Source organism: Meriones unguiculatus, chromosome 2 (genome assembly GCF_030254825.1).
Source record: "Meriones unguiculatus strain TT.TT164.6M chromosome 2, Bangor_MerUng_6.1, whole genome shotgun sequence".
Classification (NCBI taxonomy): Eukaryota; Metazoa; Chordata; class Mammalia; order Rodentia; family Muridae; genus Meriones; species Meriones unguiculatus.
The window spans coordinates 4,750,685-4,765,687 of NC_083350.1; the positions used below are offsets into that span (position 1 = coordinate 4,750,685).

The 15,003-nt window shown below is 42.4% G+C and overlaps 1 pseudogene; it reads left to right on the forward strand.

The window, feature by feature from the left end:
* The first annotated feature begins 3,834 nt into the window (after positions 1-3,834).
* LOC110542880 (large ribosomal subunit protein eL6-like) overlaps positions 3,835-15,003 on the forward strand; it is a 102,371-nt pseudogene continuing 91,202 nt past the window's right edge.

A 15,003-nucleotide genomic window follows, 5' to 3' on the forward strand; every position in this document is an offset into this window, starting at 1 on the left:
ACTTGGAGAGGGGCATGGGAGGAGATGAGATACAGGGGGCGGGATTGGGAAAGAATGAGAGAGGAAGCTACAGCTGGGATACAAAAATGAATAAACTGTATTAATATAAAAACTTTAATTAAGAAAGGAAAGTGCAAGGTAATGGAAATTACTCAAACTTACAGGTTCCAAGGACACGCCAGTGAAAATGAGAAGGTCGTCAGGAATATTTGAAAATCTCTACTCCCCAAAGCTGAAAATCCAAAAGAAATAGACAAATGATTGAGATCACATGATCTAGAAAAATCAAATCCAGTAACTTAACTAGGCTCAAAATATGCAAAAAGAATGAAACAATGAGTAAGTCTCCCCAAAAAGAAGAGCCCAGGACTCACTACTATACTTTAAAAAAATGTAACACCAACACTTCTCAAACCATTCCACCAAACGTAAAGGCAAGTGGTGATACCAAATTCACTGTATAAAACCAGAACTACACTGGTTCCAATTCTGCATAAGGACACAACAGAAAGAAAAAATTATAGACCAAGTTTTCTGATGAACAGTTGTGTAAAAGTTCTCAACAAAATGTTTGCAAACTGAATAAAAACATATTAAGAAAATCGTATATTGCAACCTATTTGCTCTCAGGCCAGGGATCCACATAAGTATAGAAGCTGACAGAAAGCACTTGAGGATCTCAATAGACAGAGAAAAGGATTTGGGAAAGTTCTGTGTACCTTCATGGTAAAAGCATAAAGACTTTAGGAATAGAAGCACTCTCATTCAGTGTAACAAAGGCTGTGTTTTACAAACACAGAGCCAAGGTTATACTAAATGGTAAAACTCTGAAAACATTTCCTGTAAAATCTGGAAAAAGACCAAAGCACCTGACCTCTCTTGTTTACTCAATTTAGTGCTCAAATTCTTATCTAGAGAAACAAGAAAAGAGAAAGAAATAAAGGGATATGATTCAGAAAGAAAGAAGTGAGATTATTCCCATTTCCAGATGACATGATGTTATATTTGAAACATACTATATATGGCACCAGAACACTTTTAGATCTGAAGGATACTGCAGAGAAGTTGGAGGACACAAAAAAATCAACAGCTTTTCTGTATATCAATCATTAACTTGTCAGGAAAGGAATCGGAGAAAATGTCCTATCAAAATTCTTTTAAAAGCCCGTAGGAGTAAACTTACCCAAGAATGCGGATGGCTTCTACAATGAAAATTTTAAGATACTAAAAATAAAATTGAATATGATAACAGACAATTGAAATATCTATCATCTATGCTTCTATATTGGCAGAATTAACTTTGTGACAACAGATATATTACTATGACTAATCTACATAATAATTGTAATTCCTACAAAATTCCAGTTATATTCTTTCTAAAACCAAAGTCCCAAAATTCATACAATCGGAAAAAACAAACACCTGAAACACAAACAGAAAGAATACTGCTCAAAGACTCTAAACATATGTCCTTAAATTATACTAAAGATCCAGCTAAGTCATCATGTTACTGACACCGCAGATAGATCACAAAAGGGACAAGAACTGAGTAGAGGGTCCAGGTACCAGCCCACATAGCTACAGTGACCAACTATTCCAAATGTAAAATGGTAAGGGCTTCATCAGATAGTGCTGATAGAGCTGTATGTCCAAGTGTGATTGAAGAGAAAGGACAGTAAATTCATTGCTATCACTTCATGTTGAAAAAAAAAAATCAAAGTCTTCATTTAAACGCTGAAAGTGTTAGAGAAAAACATAGTCGGGGCAAATTAAGATATACACTTTGGCAAGAACCTTCTGAAATGGACTCTGATGCCATTGAAAATAGCTCAAAAGTTGACTAATGGGATTACCTGACAAACAGAATCTCCTGTATAGGAAGGAAAACTGTCAGCAGAGGGAACAACAGAAAGCTCACAGAATGTAAGAAAGTCTTCGCCAGTTTCAGGCAGGGATTTAATATCTAGAATATATAAAGAACCCCAAAATATACTTTAAAAAAAAACAGGCTAATAAAGCATCAAGACTACTTGATTTGACAAGACAACACAGAATGAGGAACTCTCACAAGGCCGCACACCTAAAGGAGGAGGTCTAAGCAGCTCATGGGAGCATTAGCCTTCTCCAGAGACAAGTCCCTGACAGGTTATATAATTCCACATGTCAGCTCTAAACACATGTGCATAGGAACAAAACTACATTCTACACGGACAGAGCTGATTTTATGTAAATCAACAATAATAAAAGAAAAGGTCATCAATTTGAGAGGAAGTGGGGGGCATCGAAAAAGCTCTGTGGAGAATGACATAAATGACTGTAGAGTACTCATGCATGACACCCTCACAAAAGTATCTGATCACACAACCCTTAGGAGAATATAAATAAGTGAGTAACACATATTCTTGCCCATTAGGAAAATAAAATTAAAATGACTTGAAATTCCATCACACCCTAGCCATGATGGTTATCATCAGAAATACAATTGACAACATTACATTTAAAATATAATTTTCTCTTTCTCTTTCCAAAAATAAAAATGTGGTATATATACACAATGGAATTTTATTCACCCACAAAAAATAATGAAATTAACCCTTTTCAATACTCCACATCGATAGCATGCAAGGGTGGACTTCACTTTCTAGAGAATTCAGTTGTCTTCCAAAAATCAGCTAGCAAGTGGCAACTCTGAACATGCAGATTTAAGGTCAAAAGAAAATCTTTGCAAATACAAAATGCATGACATATTTGGCCTGACTTTACAGAAATCTCCTGTAGAGTTCTATAATTATAGAAAATAATTCCAGGTTCCTGCAATTTCTTTTAAATAGTGATTCTTCTTTATTAGGAAAAGTTAATTTGAGCAATTCCTTAAGAACATTCTGGACCTTAATAATATCTGTGTGGTAGCTCATGTGACATTTTGAGGTCAAAAAAGGCCTCTGGCACTTTTAATATATTGGCATAATTTGGAAGACAGGTTATATACATGTTTTCTGTGAAGAATTTTGGAAATTTGGCCTGTACCACCCAAGATCATTACATTCACTAGCACAAATTATTTTAACTTGGGCAGCAACAATAGCTAAGTCTTTACTGAAGTAAATATTTTATGTTAAAATGATTTTTTCCAAGTTATAATAATTCTCTCACACATGATTGTTAATTCTTTAATAATTTTTGAGCACTGTAAATTTTATTTCCTCACATGATGGTATGAGATGAGAGCCATACCCAAGCTGTACAGATACATGGGTTGGGCTGAGTCCAGAGCATTCTTATCTAAGTATTCCTAGGCCTGGGAACTTGTAGCTTCCATACAATCTAATCTTCTGCAAGCCCAGACTCTGAAAGCTTCAGCTTCCAGCCTCCATCTGCTGATGTAGGCATAGAATGTTTTCAGCCTCAGTATTTAAACTGCTGAATAAGCTCACCCCGTCAAGTTCTTTTCTGAACTCTGGCTGGCTGGTTCAACTTAGCTGCTCTGGCTCAAACTTCTCTCCAAGCTGACTGACTCAAACTGGCTGCCCTCTGCTCCTCCGTGAATTACTCTGTTTGGAATAACTTCTGAACTCTACAAACTGAACTGTATGAACTCAGCTACACTCAAGTGATTTCACCAAATTGTATTGTGCTCCTGAACTCTACTGCACTGTCTTCATGAACTCCCTGCTCTCTATGACTCTCTTAGATAGGTTCTGTTTCTTATCTGTTCTTGTGAGAGTTTGGCATACCCTATTCCTGACTCATTCTGTCAAATCTTTTTCTGACTCGTCAATTAGACGTCATTGTTTGGGATTAAACGTATATACAAGCTCTCTCCAATCTTGCAAGATGGCTGGTGAAAAAGCTGAGAGGCCTGAGGCAAAGGAGAAGAAGGCTGGTAGTGCTGCTGGTGCTGCCACTGGTGCCCCGGCTCCTGGAACGGCCAAAAAGGGGTGACCCTAAGGTTAAAAAGCCCTAGACAGGGAAGCCCCCATTGCAGCCGAAATCCTGTCCTGGTTAGAGAAATTGGCAGGTACTTCCAATCTGCTGTATATTCCAGAAAGGCCTTGCACAAAGGGAAATACTCAGTTTCAAAGTTCAAAGTTGAAAAGAAGAAAAAAGAGAAGGTCCTTGCTACTGTCACAAAAACAGTCACTGGTACCTGGGTAGAGAAGCTGCGAAAACTGCTGAGGTGTTAGCCTACTGAAGACATGCCTCCTTGGAAGCTGCTGAGCCTCGACAAGTCCATCAGTGACTCCTGGGACTGTCCTGCCCATCCTCACCTGCTGCCACAGGGCAAGAGAGAGGTTTTCCTGAAGCAGCTGGGCAGTGGCTACTACTTGTCACTGGACCTCTTGCCCTCACACAGTTCCTCTGCACAGAGCACACCAGAAGTTTGTTTTTGGCTCCTCTATAAAAGTTGATAACAAGGTTAAACTCCCCAAACACCTGAGTGACGCTTACTTCAAGAAGCAGCTGCTGGGTGAATCCAGGCACCAGGGGTGTGAGATCTTTTATATTTTTTATTTTTATAATAATTACAGTTTATTCACTTTGTATCCCAGCTGTAGCCCCCTCCCTCATTCCCTTTCAATATCACCCTCCCTCTCTCATCTTTTCCCATGCCCCTCTCCAAGTCCACTGATAGGGGAGAACCTCCTCTCCTTCCTTCTGACCCTAGCCTATCAGGTCTCATCAGAACTGACCGCATTGTCTTCCTTTGTGGCCTGGTAAGGCTACTCCCACTTCAGGGAGTGATCAGAGAGCCAGCCACTGAGTTCATGTCAGAGATAGTCCCTACTCCCCTTACCAGGGAACTCACTTGGAGCCTGAGCTGCCATGGACTACATCTGTGCAGGGGTTCCAGGTTATATCCATGAATGGTCCTTAGTTGGAGTATTGGTCTCAGACAAGACACCTGTGCCCAGAATTTTTGGTTCTGTTGCTCTCCTTGTGAAGCTCCTGTTCCCTCCAGGTCTTACTATTTTCCCCTTCTTCCATAAGTTTCCCTGCACTCTGCCCTAAGTTTGGTTATGAGTCTCAGCATCTGCTTTGATACACTGCTGGGTAGAGCCTTTCAGAGGGCAGGAAATACAATAATACAGATCAGCGCAAGGCTGATCAGAAAACTGTGGACTTGAAGATTCTGCCGAAGACCAAAGCTGTTCCTCAGCTGCATGGCCGCTTCTGTCTTAGTTCTCACTGACAAACGGGATGTGTCCTCACAAACTGGTGTTCTCAATTGCTAACAGCCTAAGCAAACAGTTTCCCTTGTTTAAAAAAACAAACAAAAACTCGTGCGCAAACCTTCCAGCCAGAGGGATTAAAGGTGTGTCTGATGTCTTGTTTCAAATAGAGGGATTGAGAGTGTGTATTCCATCTAGAGGAACTGAAGATGTATAGTAAGGTCTGTATTCCAATTAGCTCACACAGACCTAGGTCTTTGGATGTGATTCTTGTGCCAGAGCAGCCATGTTACTGGATTAAAATTTCTCTACAGGTACCCCTCCATAACACAGGTAGCAAGCATGTGAAAATGAAAAAATATTGCTGTGGTGTCTTCAGGAGTTTCTGGTTTAATAGTGAGAGATGGCAGAGGGTAAGGCATTGTGAAGATGGAGGCCAGGTAGCTCAGAACTCAAAAACAGCATGGCTTACAGGAAAGAATTAGAAATATGCATATCAAATCCTCAAGAATTCATTGGACTAGAGAAAGAAATTTGTGGATGGAACTTTGAGGAGCAGTTAATGGGATTTAACCAGGAGATTTGAGAACAGAGTGCCTTCAGTGCGGCTTGGGCAAGTATTAAAAGAAACCGTGAAATGCTGGCAAGACCGACTGTTAGGTAATGTTGGGATGTCTGGAGGACAAGGGAGAAGAAATTACCAGAACCTCTACTGACATTCCCCAAAGATACAGTGCAGGCTTTCTCACAGTCTTGCTGAACTCACCTCTGCAGACAGTGCTTGAACTAGATTTTCTTCTTCACTGAACTCGCCATGGGCGACTAGTTCTTAGAGACCCTTGGAAAGAAGGTGCCATTCCTCTCCACTTCTGTAGCTCTGTCAATTTTTTTTTGTGCCAACAACATACTTTTCCCCCACCTATTGAACAGAGTCTGATATTTTGATGTGTTACCAAAATGAGAAAAGCAAAAACAAGTGTTTTTTCAGAATCAAAGCGACTGATCGATTTAGTTAGAACCACTTTTCTCTACACGAAGGAAGCATTAAGGTGAACTTTTGCAATATTTTTTTTAATTTTCTTATTTTCTCCCCTAACTTGGGCATATTGGAGCAGAAGGCTCCTGTCATTTTAAATAGAAAATATCTTCAACTCCGAAAATTTAAGCAGCAAAGAAAATGAAGGCTTTGGCTTTTGGAACCGAGCATATCTCCAGGCTTTTTAATAAGCCTGAAACTTCCTGGCACCCCATGGCAGTAGCCACCCACTGCCATGCGACTGCCCACATGCTTCTGCATGTTTGCCTTCCTGAACATATCTAAGAAGCCAAACCTTATCAAAGTGGCAAATAGAGGGAAGATCATTTCTTTCATCTATGCTGGGTAAAAATAAAAGTTCAGTTTTAAAACTCATAAATGAAATAAAACTGTCATGAGAATGGAAACTTGAAATTCACAAATAGAAGAATGAGATGACCTCTGTGCTGTGTTGCCAGGGTCAGTCTGTGGTGTGTGTGTGTGAAAGGGGAGAGGGGCAAGAAATGAGAGAGTAGAAGAGAGAAAGAAACAGACAAAAAGAAAGAGAGAAGCATACATATAATGTGACTCTCACAATCACCCACCCTACACATAGCCAGAGATTACTCACTTTAATTCCATGCTTGAATTCTTGCCATGGTGCAAGCGCATTGCTAACTTATTTCTTCTTCTTCTTCTTCTTATTATTATTATTATTATTATTATTATTTACTTAATTCAATTCATTCACTTTGTGTCCCAACTTTAGCCCCCTCCCTCATCCCCTCCCAACCCTGCCCTCTCCTTTTCTTCTTCCTTGCCCCTCTCCCAGTCCACTGAAAAGGGAGATCCTCCTCTCCTTTCTTCTCATCTTAGTCTATCAAGTCTCATTAGGAGTGGCTGCATTGTCTTCCTCTGTGGCCTGGTAAGGCTGCTCCCCTCTCAGGGGGAGGTGATCAAAGAGCCAGCCACTGAGTTCATGTCAGAGACAGTCCCTGTTCCCCTTATTAGGGAACCTACTTGGAGACTGAGCTGCCATGGCCTACCCCTGTGCAGGGGTTCTAGGTTATCTCCATGCATGGTCCTTGGTTGGAGTATCAGTCTCAGACAAGACCCCTGTGCCTAGATTTTTTGGTTCTGTTGCTCTCCTTGTAGAGCTGCTGTTCCCTCTGGGACTTTCCTCTCCCTCTTCTTTCATAAGATTCCCTGCACTCTGCCCAAAGTTTGGCTATGAGTCTCAGCATCTGCTTTGACACCCTGCTGGGCAGAGTCTTTCAGAGGCCCTCTGTGGTAGGCTCCTGGCCTGTTCCCTGTTTTCTCCCTTTTCCTACATCTATCCCATTTGCCTTTCTGAGTGAGGATTGAGCATCTTACCCAGAGTTCTCCTTCTTGCTTAGTTTCTTTTGGTTTCTATTGTAAAATGAAGGCTAAGCTCCTCTGATTTTTTTCAGTGCTACTAGAAAACAAAGAAGAGCTATGGTGAGATCAAGGGGAGGTGACATGGTTTCCTAAGAGGCATTTGCAGAACTGAGAAAGAGTTCTTAGGAAAAAGACCTCACATTGTCTATTGAGTGTTGCGTTGAAGATCCTAGGCAGACAAGAGGAATGGACTCTGCATGGGGAAGCTGGCACTGGGAAGGTGCTCAGAAAGTCACACTTCAGATGCAGCAGCAAGAAGGGGAGAGGGCAAGAAGGATTAGGAATCTCTATCCCATGCTGTGCTGGAAGTCAGGACTCAACCTTGGAGATCAGGGAATAGTTTGGTCAGATTCCTTATTGAAAATAAAGTCAAAAGAAATTGAAATTGAAACTGTAAAGAGCGAATAGAGGTGTCAGAGAGAATGTAGACCTGAAAGAGAGTTCCAATTTAAAACAAAAGTACTCTCCCTTCTTTATCCTGATGTCATAGGGGAAGACAGAGAAATGTAGACAGCGCAGTGCTGGTAAGCTCTAGCCGCTGACTTTGATCAAAGACTCCGCGGTCACTTCCTGTCAGGGGCTCTAAGGTACGGCACTGTAGGCTGTCTGTCTACCCAAGACATGCTTCTTCTTTTTCCTCACTCATCATTGCTGCTTGTTTGGGGGATGATGCATCCACCTCTAGGCAAGATATCTGTTTTCCAGTTCTCTCTTGCAGTGTGAGGTAATGATGGAGATGTAAGCAAATGTGTGCTTCAAGTTAGTTATGAGAAAACTCTTGTCTCTTTGGCTAAAGAAATGCCTAAGTGGAGAGGTGCCTTTCCCCACCTGGAATGTAGATATGGGAGTGGGCATGGGTGTGCAGCAGCCACATTTTAATCAGCCATAAGGAAGAGCCAAAGCCTTCTGAGCAGGCCTTCTTGGTGCTGGAAGACAAATAAGGTGGAACAGAACAGCAAATACCCAAAGCCTGAAGAAACGCAATCCAAAAGTAAACTGGAGAGCAGTTCACTGAGAGCCTAGTCATGCTTGCAGCTCTGTGAGCTCCGGCTTGGCTCTCTACCCTGCAGACCGGAGACCTGTAATTAAGCTTTGTGCTAAAAGCTAAGGTTTAAAACTAAGAAACAAAGGAAGAAATCCCAGATGGGAAAAGGGTTAATAAGGTTAGGAAGCCGTGTGAGGAAGAAGGGGAGACACACAGGCTCAGGAGTAAACCCTGACATGGTGAGGGCAGGAGGGCACAGTGAATGGCTCAGCAGTTCTCCATCAGAGAGTGAAAGCTCTTCCAGTGATTGCACGTCATGTCACACCCACTAACAAACCCTGGGAGGCAGGCATGCCTTTGCTCCTCTCTCTCCTTAGTGACGGGAATCTGACTCTGTAGAGTGGCTACACGCCCCCAATGCTGGGTTTTCCATCCTTCCTTCATTCTGAGAGTAGTTCCCCAGGGAAGATAGAAGCTCTTGCCTTTTGACTTCCTAATTACAGCTACTGGCTGTAGACATTTAATGGGCACACAGCAGTGAGGGAATTGCACAAACTGCAAACTAACAGTTCACTTTGGACATCATGCTATGTGTTTGCAGTAGATCTACCTTTGAATCCCATTATCTGGATTCCTGGATATCAACACCCAGTTTCACCTATGAACCTGAGGCCAGTGTGGTCTACATTGTGAGTTCCAGGTCAACCAGGGCTATGCAGTGAGACCCTGTCTCAACCACCATCACCACCTCAGGTACACCTCGGCTGGAGATACGGCTGAGCAGGTAGGAGCTCAGCCTCACTGGCTGCTCTTCTAGGAGACTGGAGTTCCGTTCCCAGCACCCACGTCAGGCAGCACATAGCAACTTGTAACTCCCGTTCCAGGGGATCCAACACCTTCTTCTGGCCTCTGAAGGCACTCCCACACATGCCAACACGCACACACATGCACGCATGCACACACACACACACACACACACACACACTAAACAAAATAAACCAGAGGAAGGGAAGACGGGGGCAGAGCTGAGAGCAGCACCCACCCCGCGTCCCGCCTGGGCCTGACACGGGTCAGGTCTCTAAGGCCTCACTTGAAGATCAGGGCTCTGCATTTGTCAGGGCCCTGGAGAAACACTGAATTCATTTTCTCCACATCAACAAATGAGTGTGCTAGGGAAAGCACGCTGATGCCAGGCAGACAAGCGTGAGAGACAACCGCGCTGCAGCGCAACAAAGTCTACTGGACCTAACAAGCCAGAAGGCGCCCTGCTCTGGGACATGGGGCTGTTGGAGACATGGAACTCTTACTGCATTGCCACCGGAGGCAGAGGATCAGGACAATCACCCATCCTCCTCTCACCGTCTGGACCCCTCGAAAAGCAGTCCTGCAGGAGCAGGAGTGGTTCCCTGTCTCTACAGTGTACAGCAGGCAGACGTGATTTGCCCCAGGTGCACGTGCCGAGGAGGGAGGTGCCGCTTGCCACTTCTCCTAGTTTCCCTGCAAACATATGCACACAAGGTTGGACTCACTTTTATTTGTCATTGGAAAGCAGTTTTTGAACCAAACACCTCAAAAATAAGCATAGCACAAGAAGATAACGAGAAACATGAACTGTTTGAGTGTCCTGGCTAATTTTTTCTAAGTGTGCAGCGTTTTATACCGGTCGAGAAGTCTGTGCATCATTTGACATGTAGCAGGCCTGGAAGCCACATCTCATTCTAGATGGCAGAAAGCAAATAATCCACACTCATGGATACTCATGGCTGATGTGTTATCATCCCTGTAGAATCGATGGTCACATTTGAAAACACTGTAAAATAATTATTGGATTTTAAATGTCCGGATGGGAGGCAGAGTTTAGAGTAATGGGCAGTGCAGTTAATGCTGCGTAGTCCTGCAGTTCAGAGAATGCCGAGTCCTCTGAGGAGTAAACGGAAGGGCATCGGGGAAGGACACCAAGGGCTAAGGAAAAGACTCGCCCACGGCCAAATGTAAGGAACAGCACATGTGCAAGGACGGCCTGGCCTATGCGCACGCTGGAAAAGGCAGGTGTCCTGTAAACGACCTAACATGGGCCAGAGGAGCTGTTGATCTCACAAACTCATGTCCCTGCTCCAGTCCCTTGTCCCAAGACAAGAAAGTCTGGCTCTGTGGATGCCCTGCAGACCCCCATCTGCCCTTGCCTGGAATTATTGGGGCACCCAAAGCCTCTATTGCCTGTAGCGAGAATACAGAACATGTCATGAATATTCATTAAATTCTGTTACATTAAAATAGAGTGAAGACTACATGCTAAAGTAGTAGAATTATACAGCTGGGAGACTGTTTAAAATTATTAACTCATATTAGAAAGAGCGAATAAAAAGTGAATGTTTGTGATTATGTGAAAAGTCAGAAGCAAGATGAAAAACGACTATTTTTTAAAGTTTTTTTAGTAGTTTCTTACAAAATAGAAAAAATAAATTGATGATTCTCTAGAATACATGTTTTAAAAAATTTCCTCAAGTTAGAAAACTCGGTTAGACCAATTATCATAAAATAGAGAACATAATTTTCAATTTACAAATTACCCTTACAAACTTAATGATTTTCCCAGAAGTTCTACCCAGACTTTAAAGGAAAACAGCAACGAAAACCTCAGCTATTGAAATTGTTTGGAACACATTACCTTGTCTTCAGCTGCCATTACAACATACATGCACTATGGGCAGTGGAGGCCGAAGAAGCCGAGTTCTCAGTCAGAAGGAAGAGGAGCCAAGTTCTGGGTAGTTTAGCTTCTGCTGTGCTTTCCCTCTGTGGTAAAGTAGGCTTCCTGCTCACTAGGTCTTCACGTGGCCTTTCCTCGAGTGTCAGTGTTTGGTAGAGAAAGGACAGAGGAGACCAAGATTGAGAGACTAAAAAGAGAGAGTAGAGGAAGGAAGATGGGAGACAGAGGTAAAGTGGGAGAGAGGGAGGAGAGGGAGATAGAAAGGGGAAGAGATGGGGAGAGAGCAAAGAAGAGAAAGGAGGGAGAGAAGAAATAGGTGAGGAAGAGGGAAGGACGAAAGGGGAAGATGGGAGTTTAATGCTTTATTATTTTTAATGATTAACTATTTCTCTTATGTTTTAAAGATTACAATTATAAAATTTTTCCATTTGCTTTCTTCCCTCCAAACCCTTCTGTAAACCCCTCATTGTTCCCTTTTAAATTCATTGCTTCTTTTTTCTTTAATTGTTCTTGCTTGCATATATGTATATGTATATATTTTCTCAAATACAAAATTACAGCATGCTCAGTCTGTACAGTGTTACTTGTGTGTTTCTAGGGCTGAACATTGAGAACAGCTATTTCTACCAGTGTTCCTTAGTTGCCTATAGCTCCTTGTGTAGGGCTGAAGCACTCTGGTGCCCCCCCCAGCCCACTTTAGCGTGTGTATTTTGTTGTCCTTGTTCACTCTCTTACTTTTCATGAACACTAGCCTATGGCCCGATTTCATGGCCCCTTCCTTACTTCAGCCACTCTGGAGGGTAGGCCTTCAACATATGATTCTGAAAGAAACACAAACACTCAACCCATAGGACTTATAAAGGAAAAGCATATTTACAAACTCATTCAGTGAGGCATCAACTTAGAACTCATATGTAACTGTTTTTAATTATATGCACAAATTACTCTAATTAAATATTCACAAATTAGCATAATACAATAGGAGATTAATGCAACTAGTATTTGTCTCAGAAATAAGAGGATTATTCAGTGTTAAGACCTGGAGGTGACAGGAGCTCCACAAGAAGACTAACAGAGCCAACTAACCAGGGCCCATGGGGGCTTGCAGAGATTGAAGCACCAACCAACGACCATGCATTGATTGAACCTAGGGCCTCTACACAGGTGTAGCTGATGGACAGCTCAGGCTTCATCTGGGTTTCCTAGTAAGGGGAGAGGGGGCTATCTATGACATGGACTTTGTTGCCTGCTTTCTGATCACTCCACACTGGCCAGGCTGTTTCACCAGACCACAAGGGAAGAGAACTTGCTCAGTCCTGATGGGTCTTAATGAGCTGGGGGTGGGGTTGCGGGGGAGAGGCTCCTCTTATCTGAGGAATAGGGAAGGATGGGGGAAGAGGGAGGGAGGGAAGGGGTAGGATTGGGATGTAAACTGAATAAATCATGAAATCATGCATTGTATTTCCCCATATAGAAATGCTCTTCATTTTCCATAGTAACAGGTGTAAGAGCTTGTAGCTCATGGGAGAAATTCGCCCTGTTCTAGACACCTGCTGCCAGGAAGGGCTCTGTAACTGTGCAAAGGCTTCAGGTGAGTGTCTCTAGCATTTCCTGCTTCCATTCAGTCTTTGTCCCTTACTCTAAGGCACTTCATCTCTGCTGATGACTTACATGCAAACACTTTAATCTGCTATCAGCACTTAGCACTTACTGTCCCTGTAAATGCTTAAATTGCAAAGATGATAGGTATAGTAGCCATTAACCAAGAAGCTGTAATCTCTAATAAATGGAGGTAAAAGCCACATTACTGCAGATCAAATAACTAAGCAACAGCACACTTTATAGAGAATTTCATTTCAATTTTAGAATTAAAGTGGAATTGACCATGATATGGAAAGTGTCATTTTCAAGGTGATTGGAATTTTCTTGATGTGAACAAATGGAGGGTGTTTTTCCTTCTAAAACATCAGGGATATTTTTTTTCTTTAAGAAAAGGCTTGCTCCCAGAATTAGCCATCTTCAGCTGAGGCAGCACCTTGGCTACCAGGAAGCTGCCGTCTCAGGGTCTTTAGCATTGCGGAATGAAGCAGCTTTCACTTTTCGTCTGAGTGTTCCTCAGAGCTTTAAAGCAAACTCACTTTCCATGATGAATCTTATCTTAATATATGTTATGTTTCTAAAAAGTAAGCAATAATTTGAACCTAGTAATAGAAATCCGAGGCTTTTTTTCTTTTTCTTCTTTTAACATAAAATAAAATAATAGAGGAAAGGTAGAGAAATAGAATGGAAAGAAAACACACCAATTTTTTTTTCACATGCAATGAAGATAGTTGTGTGTGTGTATGATGTGGACATATTTTTTAAACTAAGGTGTGGTAAAACTCACCTTCAAACAAAGGGAAAAAGGGCTTGCTGAAGTGACCATCTCAATCATAGTACACTAATAAAAGGTCTTTGAAAATCTCATACTAAACATGTTATTAAATATAAATGTGCACATTTGTTTGAACAAAGGATCTCTTGAAGAAGAGAGAAGTGTTTGCGTTTGCAGAGGGCTGGTTCTGCTCCCTGTTAGCTGTGTTCTCCATTGTCTCTTCTGTGAAATGTGATTCCCAAGCTTCCTAGACCCCTAATCACAGTGAGGAAGGTAAGTAGGAGTGTGCTATTTCAGATTCCCCTGGGATGGAGCTGCAGGCTTCTCTGCCACAGCAGCTGATACCCTTACCCGAAGGTGGTCTCCTGGTGGAGAGACACCCTGGGGATGGCCAGGATGGGTTCTGAAACCTCACACAGTATGGCAGTTTGCATAAGCAGCATCTTTGTGCTTTGTTCACGGAAAGGCCTCTCCATCTGTCACACTGCTTTCAGAGGTACGCCTGTGTTTCTGTAAAAACTGGGCCCACTGCCTCGTGTGTCTGCTACCAATTTGCAGGATTTTGCACGCGGATTGAAAGTAATTATATTTTCACCTTTCATGTTTTCTCAGATAATAAGCACTTAAATATCCCCCTCAGAAGGTTTAAACGATATCCAGATATATAGACACTAGCCAGACTACATGCTACTACAGCTAAAATCCACCCCGATACCTATGGCATCTCCCTCACACGCACAAGTTTTTGTCCACCAGGAAGCTAGGCCACCATCTATAAGTCACATTATACAAGCAGCATCTCCAAGAAGAGAAATAATATCCACCCATCATCCATAATGCCCAGAGTCTAATTAGTGATAGGTTTCCTATTTTTGTCCTTGCTTACAGTGTAGGGAACTTTGATGAGAAAAAGTAAAATATGCAACATAAGTGATTCAATCACAAAGGATTTTGCATATGTAGCTAGCTCATCTATAGCTTCCCCAGCCAAGAGCCTCCAACCCGGGCAGCTGGGAGCCCTGCCTTTGCACCACAGATTCTGGCTTCCGTTTCTGGAGAACACAATGTGATGGTGCCGGCAACCTTGCCTTGGCAAGGACTGAGTAGATCAGCTCTTCCCACTCTCCTTCGTTGGTTTTTGCCTTTTTTAAAACCTGTTTATACGGTAATGTGTAACTACCCTCCAGGAAATTCCCATTGGTTTCGAGAGCGTTGGTTTGTTTCCTCACAGCCTCACTAAACAGTAGGCTACATCAGTCATTTTACTCTTGCCCATCTGTTAATAGGAAAAGGTCACGTTTTTATGTGAATTTATCTGATTTGATAAACATG